The sequence below is a fragment of the Crotalus tigris genome, unplaced genomic scaffold (assembly GCF_016545835.1).
Source record: "Crotalus tigris isolate CLP2741 ecotype Arizona unplaced genomic scaffold, ASM1654583v1 scf7180000023680.619571, whole genome shotgun sequence".
NCBI classification, from domain to species: Eukaryota; Metazoa; Chordata; class Lepidosauria; order Squamata; family Viperidae; genus Crotalus; species Crotalus tigris.
The window spans coordinates 159,632-169,111 of NW_024100115.1; positions in this window are offsets into that span (position 1 = coordinate 159,632).

Here is a 9,480-nt window from a genome sequence, read left to right on the forward strand (position 1 = left end):
TTTGAATGGCTGTCAACAAGGACCAAGAAGAACTGGCCCTGAAAGGGCCCAGCGTAGTCAATGTGCACCCTAGACCATGGGGACTGTGTTTCCTCCCATCTATGCACAGGAGCTTGGGGCATCTCTGGGCGAGATCGTTGGCAGAGGTGGCATGCGTGCACCTTAGCCTCAATATCTTTATCTAAAGCAGGCCACCACAAGTGGCTTCGTGCAAGAGCCTTCATACGGACAATGCCAGGATGACCCTCGTGGAGGGATTCTAAGACCCTAGTCCTCATTGAGGTGGGAATGACAACTCTGTTTCCCCAAAGCAGACAACCCTGAGAAAGGGACAGTTCGTTTCTTTTGGACCAGAAACTCTGAAACTCAGGACTAGGGCAGTGCTCAGGCCACCCGGACAGGACCCAGGAGCGGACACGTGAAAGTGTGTGATCTGTACCTGTTTCAGCGGTAACATCCCTGGCACTAAGAGGGAGCTCGGGCAAGGCTTGGATTGATAGAATGTTGACAGCTGGCGCGGGGTCAGCTTCTACTACTGGCAGAGGCAACTACTGAGGCCATCAGCATGGCCCATTTCTTTCCCAGGCTTGTGGAGTAATGAAAAATCATATGCAGACAAGAAAATAGACCACCTAAGCATTCTAGGGGAAATGATGTGGGGAGTCTGCTTACGTGTGGTAAACAGTCCCAGCAGAGGCTTATGGTCAGTGAAGACCGTGAAATGCCTGCCATATAGAAAATCGTGGAATTTTTTAATTCCAGCAACAACAGCCAGAGCCTCCCTGTCTATCTGAGCGTAGTTGCGCTCGGCAGAAGACAGTGTTCTGGAGTAGTATGCAATAGGAACCTGAGTTCCATCAGACCTGAGGTGACTCAGGACAGCTCCAACCCCGTAGGGGGATGCATCACAAGCGATGCACACAGGAAGAGACTCGTTGAAATGTGCAAGAACACTGTTAGAAGTGAGCAAGGCCTTGACTTCTTTAAAGCAAGCCTCATGTGCTTGTGACCACAGCCACACAGCTTGTTTGTCTAGTAGCCTGTGAAGAGGCTCAGCTACACTAGCTTTATGTGGAAGAAAAGAATTGTAGAAATTCAGGAGGCCTAGGAAGGCCTGAAGTTCGGCCTTAGACTTTGGCCTGGGTGCTTGTAAAATAGCAGTTAGTTTGGATTCAGCAGGATGAATCCCAGCAGCATCAATTTTGAATCCCAGAAATTCAGTAGAAGGCACCCCGATCTTGCATTTGTCTTTTCTGAGCTTGAGGCCTGATTCCCTGAATCTTAACAGGACAGCCCTAAGTCTTTCAGCTAGAATGTGTGTGGAGTCTCCTGCAATCAAGACATCGTCAAAGTAGGGGCAGACCCCTGGTATACCTCGTAGTGTGTTTTCCATTACGCTTTGGAAAATCCCAGGAGCGACATTTACTCCAAACTGTAGCCTTTTTACTTTAAAGGCTCCCCTGTGGGTCACAATGGTCTGAGCTATGGCAGCATCATCATCAACAGGCAGCTGTTGATATGCTTGAGCTAGGTCAAGCTTTGCAAAAACACGCCCCCCCTTGAGAGAGGCCAGGATGTGACTGACCACAGGAACAGGATAGGCATGTTGCTGCAATGCCTTATTGAGTGTGCATTTGTAATCAGCACAAATGCGAATGTCCCCATTTGCCTTTAGAGGCGTGACAATGGGGGTCTCCCATGGGCTGGAATCAACAGGTTCTAGGATTCCTTGTTGGATTAGTTTGTCTAATTCAGTGTCAATCTTACTTTTTAAAGCAAAAGGGACCCTTCTTGCTTTAATCCTAATGGGAGTGACAGTGGGGTCTAGCTTTAAGGACACAGGTGGTCCTTTGAATGTGCCCAGCTGGGGGCTGAAAACATCTGCAAATTCTTTGCAGACTTCCTGTAGGTCGAGTGTTTGTAAGCTATTGAGTCCTGTGACGTGTATCCCCAGGGCCTCAAACCAATCGAGTCCTATGAGACTCGTTCGTTCACCCCCTACTACTAATAAGTCTAGTGGACCTTCAAAACTCTTGTATTGCACGTTAAGGGTGGCCTCCCCCTTAACACACACTCTTGAGTTCTGAAAATCTGTTAATACAATATCAGAAGGCCTTAACTTGGCCTTAGACCCACTACTGGAACAAATCTTCCTAAATGTATGCAATGAAATGATGGACAGGGCAGACCCTGTGTCTAGTTCCATAGATAATGGAACCCCTTGTAGCTTCACGTTGAGTGACAGCTTTTTCTTCATGGGCTTGTGTGTGCCTGTTCTACAGATGCTTCTTCGCGAAGCGCAAAACCCTACCCTATTCTGGCTGGGGAATCTGGTACCTTTCAGGCGTTCTTCTTGGGGTTGTGCCTTTCGTCGGCTCAGACACACAGCTGCAATATGCCCTTGTTTGCCGCATGCCCGGCAGGTAGCGGAGCGGAACTTGCAGTCGGTTCTCCTGTGGCGACCTCCACAGCCGATGCACTTGAGCAGAGCCGAAGAGCTTCCCTTCTGGTTCTCTTCCTTCGCGGGGTGTAGACGGTCGACTTCCTCGTCCGGATCCTCCTCGGAGTTTCGTCGGACGTCTTCCTGGTGCACGGACGCACCCTCTGCACTGTTTCTGATCGGCCGCATGTTTTTGATGGCGCCGCCTGCTGCTTCTTCTGCGGTGACTTCCCTTAAGGCGTCTTGGAAGGATAATTCTTCCTTGGCAAAAAGTCTCTGTTGTAGCTCTCGATGCCTTAGCCCGCACACGAATCGGTCCCTCAGTCGTTCCTCGAGGTCCTTGAACTCGCAGGGCTTGGCGGCCTTCCGTAGCGCGGCGATGTATTCCTTGGCTGTTTCACCGGACCGTTGATCCCTCTGCTCGAAGGTGTGGCGCCATGAGATAACGGACACCTTGGGGTGGAAGTGCTCTTTCAGCAGCTTCTTCAGGTCTGCGTAGCTTACAGACTCTACTGGAACAGGTGCTACAAGATTTTCTGCGATTTCGAAGGCGTCTTGGCCGCAAACGCAAAGCAGGGTGGCGGCCTTCAAGCTATCTTCCCTCACTTGGTTTGCCTTGAAGTAGTTCTCCATTCTGGATACGTAGGACTCCCACCGCTCTGGATGTGAGACGTCGAATTCCGAAAGCCTTCCGATTTTCGCCATCTTCGGATCTTCAGGAGACGGGTCTATCAGCCAGCCTACCCCCAAATGCGCACCGGATTGGCGGGTAGCTGCCGAGTCGACGCCGTTCCTCTTCCGCCGCTCAGGACTCCTTGGGTAAGCTTACACTTCTTCCTTTCCAGGTAGTGCAAGGCATCCCATCCTCGTCGCCAGTGTTGCGTCCTTGGCGGGAAAACAGACACGAGAAGCAGCTGGAGTTCTCAGTTTCTTTTATTCAGCGTTCAGCTTACAGGAAGATGGCTTCAGCCTCGCCCAAACGCCTCGCAGCCTCTTATATAGGCAACTCCCGGGTAAATGGGTTACTTTTCCCGCGCCAGCACCCGCGCATGCGCACGGCGCTGGCGACAGCCTGTCTGGTCCCGGGCAGCTTTGCACCTGCCCGGGACTGCCTGCAAACGCCCGAGCCGTTTGCAAAGGCTCGGGACATAACAAGTTTTATATGAAATAATGTGACTTTCCATGTGGTAAAATGGTAACATGCTCAAGGCTACTTTCCATTTCAGAACACCTGTTTGTAGCCTCCAACACTTTGCAAATAAATAACTGCAATTAGTAATATTCCCCTCTCTTTTTCCTCCCACCTCCCAATTTAAATCCTACATCAGTCTGATTCCTCTTTGAATCTGATGGTGTGAAATGCAGCTCTTGAAAGCTGATGCCTTTAAATAAATTTATTGGTCAGAAAAAATGCTACAGACTCTTTCTGTTTTCATCTAATACAGCAAGAGTGTTTACTTATTAACATTGACCAGGTATTTGTATTTGGAAAGTGAAAATGATGCTTCTTTGGTGTGCCAAAGAGTGCGTCTTTTATTTAAGATGGAATGGTTTTTAAAATATGATTTTTTGAAAATCAGTCTGAAGTCCCAATAATATCCCATTAATTCTAAGTGCTGTACAACATCTTGCCTTAATGCAGGATATGTATAAATTTGTTCATTTGAAAAATAAAGAGGCATAATGGGAGAGATTGTAGTTCAAATGAGAGAGGAAATGAATCAATTTGTCTCACAGATTAAATCAGAAATTAAATCTGATCTCAAAGAAGAGATAACGGGGATAAAGACTAAATTGCAAGAAAACAATAATGAATTACGACAAGATATACAATAATGAATTACGACAAGCTGTTTCAGGTTTGGCTACTGTGGTGGTTAAGCTCGATGCAAGGCTTGAGGAAGTGGAAGACAAAGTTGACTCTTTGGATGACAAAATTCAAGATGTGGAAAGGAAGGTGGACTCTTCACAAGAAGATATTTTGATGTTTCAGTACAGACAAATGGAGTATGCCCTGAGGATCAGAGGCCTCAAGGAAGATGTGAATCAAGATCTCGTGGAGGTGGTTCTTACTGATCTGGCGCTGGCCTTGGATATGGATAAAGGAGAATTACAGAGAGAAGTGGAAAAAATTTATAGGCTCAACTCCTGGATTGCTAAGCAGAAGAACTTGCCTAGAGATGTGGTGATTTATTTTACAAAGAAGTCCCTGCGGAATGAGATTATACAAGCTTTTTACAATAAAAGATTTCAGATTGCTGCCCAAGATGTCATCATTCTAAAGGAAATCCCATCCAAAATTTTAAGAAGCAGGAAAGACTTTGCTTTTTTAACCAATGAGCTTAAAGCTAGATCGATGCCATTTAGATGGGAAATTCCGATGGGTATTGTTTTGAGCCATGCTGGGACACGCTACAGATTGAACACAGTTGACAAAGCTAGAGATTTTTATACTTCGGTCCTGGGTGCAGGCTCAACCTCATCTGGTCGGAAATCTCTGAGTGGCAAGGAAGTTGAGCAGCAATCTGAGGCATTAGATTTGGTTTCCGCTGGGATGATAGAAGCTGTAAAGCAACGCCAGACGGAGGTTAAAGAGCAGAGGATGACCCGTGCAGCCTATAAGCGTAAAGAGAAGGAGCAACGTAAAAAAGAGCCTAAAGAGAGTTCTCCTGGAAGTGCATCACCGCCGGTGGGAGGAGCAAGACCCAAGAGTTATGCAACACACGCAGCTCTTTCAGAGTTTGATGGTGTCTTCTCCAGGCTGCGTGCCAAGGGAGATGGCAAAGTTTTTGACCTGGAATGTTAATGGATTGAATTCTCCTCAGAAACGCAAAAAAATCTTTTATTATTTGAAGCAACATACTAATGATGTTATTTGCTTACAGGAAACTCATATTTTACTTAAAGATCAGAAATATTTAGTTAATGCTCGTTTGGGATCTCATTTTATATCTTCTGCTCCTGGGAAGAAAGGGGGAGTTGTTATATATGTTAAACAAAACCTACCAGCTTGTCTGGTAGAATCAGATCCCCAGGGGAGATATGTGATGATTGAACTTGGTATTTATGGTAAGAAAATACTTATAGTTGGACTTTACGCTCCAAATCAACAACAGGAACAATTTTATAAGCAGTTACATCAAAAAATAACATTGCTTGATTATAGATCAGTGGTATTAATGGGTGATTGGAATGGTGTCTTAGATATACAAAAGGACAAGAAAGGTTCCTCTCCTTTTCTTAAACAAGCAAGGCTACCTAAAGCCTTTTTTGATATGAAAGAAGACTGGGAATTAAGGGATTATTGGCGGGAACGTAACCAAGAGGAGAGAGACTTTACTTTTTTTTCTGATAGACACCAATCTTTTTCAAGAATTGACTTTTTCTTGATTACCACGGACTTGTATAATAAAGTAAAGAATGTTAAGATTTTTCCTAGATCACTGACGGATCATAGTCCAGTTTGGATGGAGCTGATTCAAGAGAAAGAGGAAAGAAGATCCTGGAGAGTTAATGAAAATTTGTTTAGACAAGAGAAGAATGTTCAAAAATTAAAGGAGTGTTTAAAGGACTATTTTGCTTTGAATATGTACAAGGGGACTTCAATGTCAATGGTATGGGATGCAGGTAAAGCATTTATGCGCGGTGTTTTGATAAAAATGAATAATTTTTATAAGCGAAATCAGATTCAGAAACGTAGAGAACTTGAAGATGAAATTAAATTAAAAGAAAGGGCTTTGATTCTAAATCCTTCTGATGAAAGTACTAAAGAATCTGTAAAGTTATTAAGGTCACAATTTAATATGTTGATAGCAGATCAAGCTGCAACCAACTTATTATTTATGAAACAAAATACATTTTGTAATGCTAATAAGCCGGGGAGATGGTTGGCTTATCAATTAAGAAAGAAACAGAGACAGAGAATAATAGAGAAAATAAATTACAAGGGTAAACTAGTTTCTCAGAAGGAATTAATTAAAAAATCTTTTTTGGATTATTATCAAAACTTATATAAATCTACTAATGTACAATTGTTAGATATAAATAAATATTTAGCTGAGGCAAGTTTTCCTAAACTGACTGAGGATCAGAAATATGAAATTAATGGCTTAATTACTAAGGAGGAAATTGCCTCAGCAATTCAACAATTGAAATTAGGGAAAGCACCGGGTACGGATGGGTTAACAGCTGTTTATTATAAAGCTTTAATGGAGGAGATGATACAACCATTAAATGATCTTTTTAATGGTATCTTACAGGGTTTAGAGATTCCTCCTTCATGGCGTAGTGCCTTTATATCATTGATTCCAAAGGAGGATCAAGATCTTACTTTACCAAAAAATTATAGGCCTATATCTCTTTTAAACGTGGATTATAAGATATTTGTAAAAATTTTGGTAAATAGGCTTATGAGGGTGGTGCATCATCTTGTGCATAAAGATCAATCAGGGTTTATAACAGGAAGGTATATGAAAAACAATGTTAGACAAATTATTAATCTATTAGAATACTTAGATAAGAACAACCAAGTTCCTGCAGGGCTCATATTTTTAGATGCTGAAAAAGCATTTGACCAATTGAATTGGCATTTTATGCTAAGAGTAATGGAAGAAATGAATTTTGGTGAAAACATATTACAAGCCCTTAAGGTAATATATCAAAAACAAACAGCACAACTTATTGTTAATGGAGGTCTTTCGGAGGTTTTCACAATAGAGAAAGGTACTAGACAGGGGTGTCCTTTATCGCCATTGTTGTTTGTTTTAACATTGGAAATATTATTGATCAAAATTCGAGAGTCTCAGGAAATTAAAGGAATATATGTTAATAAAAAAGAATATAAGTTAAGAGCTTTTGCGGATGACTTGGTTGTTACTTTGTCGCAACCTGATTATTCTGTAGTAAACTTATTACAGTTGATTCATCATTATGGCTTGGTCTCGGGTTTTAAGATTAATGTAAATAAGACCAAAATTTTACCTAAAAATATGTCTAGTCAGGAGAAGCAGATTTTGACTAACCTGACGGGTTTTGAGATTGTTAATAAGGTAAAATATTTGGGGGTGATGTTGTCTGTTTCTAATGTAAAATTATTTAAAAATAATTATGAAAGGTTGTGGGTCAGGGTACAGAAGGACTTGAAGAACTGGGAAAAGTTGCAATTATCCCTCATGGGAAGAATTGCAGTGATAAAAATGAATATTTTACCCAAGTTTCTTTTTCTGTTTCAAATGTTACCAATTTTGAAAAATGAGATTAATTTAAATGAGTGGCAGAAGGGTCTTAATAAATTTATCTGGGCAGGGAAAAAGCCAAGGGTTAAGTTTAAAATTATGCAAGACTTCCGTGAGAGGGGTGGACTTAAGGTACCAAATTTGAAATTATATTATGATGCGGTGGTTTTAACACTAATCAGTGATTGGGTAAATTTGACAAATTCTGAGATACTTTATCTAGAGGGATGGGATTTACTTTATGGGTGGCATGCCTATTTAATATTCAATAAAAAAATGGATTGGGCTTTTAAATCTCATATCTTAAGAATTTCTTTACTTAGGATTTGGAGAAAATATTATAAAAGTGATTTCAAAGTACCATTATGGGCTATACCTTGGCATGCGATAGAAGCAATAAAAAGAGGGGTTAAAATGGATATGGTGTCTTACAGACAGTTACTTAAATGGGATGGACAAAACTGGCAATTAAAATCACGGGAAGAGTTAGCGCAAGAAAACTTTATTTATTCTTGGTTCCAATATAGGCAATTATTAGACAGATGGAAGATGGATTGTAAGGTGGGTTTTCTTAGAGAAGATGAAAATCTTATCAAGCAAGTGAAGGATTCAAGACAAACCCACATTAAGAGAATTTATGCGGTTTTAGTTGAATTGGATTCAGAAACGGAACTAATTAAAGATTGTATGATAAGATGGGCGCAGAATTTTGGTGAGCCAGTCTCATTGGACACCTGGGAAAATATTTGGGTGAGAAATGTCAAATTTACACAAGCACAGAACTTAAGGGAGAATTTTTATAAAATGTTTTATAGATGGCACCTTGATCCACAAAAAATGTCTTATATGTACCCTGACGTGCAACCCAAATGTTGGAGATGTGGTTATAAGGAGGCTTCCTATTATCATATTTGGTGGTCATGTAGAGAGATAAAAGCATTTTGGATCAAAATATGGTGGAATATCCAGAGAATTTTTAGAAGGAGGGTAAAATTTACTCCGCAATTATTTTTGTTAGGTATTGTTACAGATTGTGATACAAAGGAGGTTGTTTTGATGTTAAATTTGATTACAGCCGCTAGGCTGTTAGTAGGACAATATTGGAAGAAGGAATCTTTGCCTACATTGCAGGAATGGTTTCTTAAAGTAGCTTATCTGGCGGAAATGGCAAAGATTTCGGCTTTCTTAAAGCAACAAACGCAAGAGAAGTTTCTTGCTGTTTGGGATAAATGGATAAAATTTATACAATTTAGATTGGGTATACAAAAATATTATATAGTTTTTTCATAAGTTTTATTTTTATATATATTATAGATAATCTTTTTATATATATAAATATAAAGTTCTTAATTTAATTTTTATTTTTACTCCTTAAGCCTATATTCTGCTCTGGGAAGCTCAGGGGGGGGGAAGGGAGGGGGGGGTTTTTTGGGAGGGGTGGGGTTTTTTTTTTTTATATATATGTATTGTTTAGTTTTATTTTTTTGTATATGTTGTCTCTTGTTTTGTATTCTTTTTTCTTTTTTGTAAAATTTATAAAACTTTTAATTAAAAAAAAAAAAAATAAAATAAAATAAATATCTAAGAAAGGTTTTTGCTCCTGGAAACAGCCAACTCTTAAGGCAGGGATATGACATGTGATATGTGTAGAAATCAGTTTTCTCCCTTATATCTCCCTTGATGCAACCAGAATTCCTGGCCCATCTGGCAAGTCTGAAATATTAATTTTGTAAAAAACATTAACATGGACCTTATTCCTCTACAAAACAAAGTTGAACCCATTTATTAACCCAAATGTCACAGAGG